The 978-nt window shown below is 48.2% G+C and overlaps 1 long non-coding RNA gene across 2 annotated transcripts in view; it reads right to left on the bottom strand.

Moving 5' to 3' along the window:
• Positions 1-978, bottom strand: part of LOC103604913 — a 94,678-nt gene that overhangs the window by 69,461 nt on the left and 24,239 nt on the right. The window lies entirely within an intron of this gene.

Raw genomic sequence — 978 nt, 5'->3', positions numbered from 1 at the left:
GGCGGGAGCGCCACTGCGCTTCCCAAGCGGCGCACTATCCAGTGCGCCACCGGGCTGGCCCCCTCACATTCATTTCTAACACTTGATACGCTGTTGAAAGAAACCTCCAAATTTTCTCTCTACATATTTCAGGTATTTAAGTGCTTTTCTTCCAGACTCTTTTCTGGGCAAAACATTTATAACTGGTATAACTCCAAAATAATATTCATGACAACCTGAAGCTTGAAATGGAAAAAAACAAAAACAGTGAAATCACTGATTTGAATATGACTTGCACTGAGAAATGAGGACGTGTCCATGGAACACGAGCTGCACTTTTCTTCCTAGAGGGTGCCCTCTACGACGGCAGAGTGGTTTAGCTCCCCAGGACACATGAGGGCAGTTCCACTAATGCAGGCACAGAACGGCTGTCAAGGCAGCCTGAATTCAGTGGCCAATCACGCCCACGTAAAGAGACAAGTGACTTGTTTTGGAGTGAGGTTTTCAGTGCACTTGCTGGGAAGCCAAGCTTGGTGGAGAGGAGAGTATCAGAGGGGAAGGCTGTTGCCACATCAGCTGCCGCCCGACAGCGCTCAGGACACCTGTTTCAGAAGGCTGCCAGGCAGCCAGGTGCTGGGCTGACACCGACTTGTCACAGAGACTCGGCCTTGCATCCTCATGAATCACCTCTGCAATCTGCTTCTGCCATCACCGTCAGACTCACTGGATCCATAACTGCCAAAATGTGCAGATAGTTATTAAAATATTGATTGCAGAAAACCAACAACCATTTATCATCATGGAAGTGCAGTTGTTGTTAACTGCTTTTATCTCGGGAGAGCTTCATGAGAAGCCTGAAATAGCTCCCAATCATCACGCTGTGTGTGTGTTGTCAGCCATGATGGTTCTAAAGTAGGACAAGACTCAGAAGTGCTCATGTCATTTGTATTTGTGAGTTGGAGGGAAAGCCAGCCTCCCAAGACTGGGAGCTGAGCAGCT

This window comes from Galeopterus variegatus, unplaced genomic scaffold (genome assembly GCF_000696425.1).
Source record: "Galeopterus variegatus unplaced genomic scaffold, G_variegatus-3.0.2 Scaffold5472, whole genome shotgun sequence".
NCBI lineage: Eukaryota > Metazoa > Chordata > Mammalia > Dermoptera > Cynocephalidae > Galeopterus > Galeopterus variegatus.
This window is presented reverse-complemented; position numbering and strand designations above follow the sequence as displayed.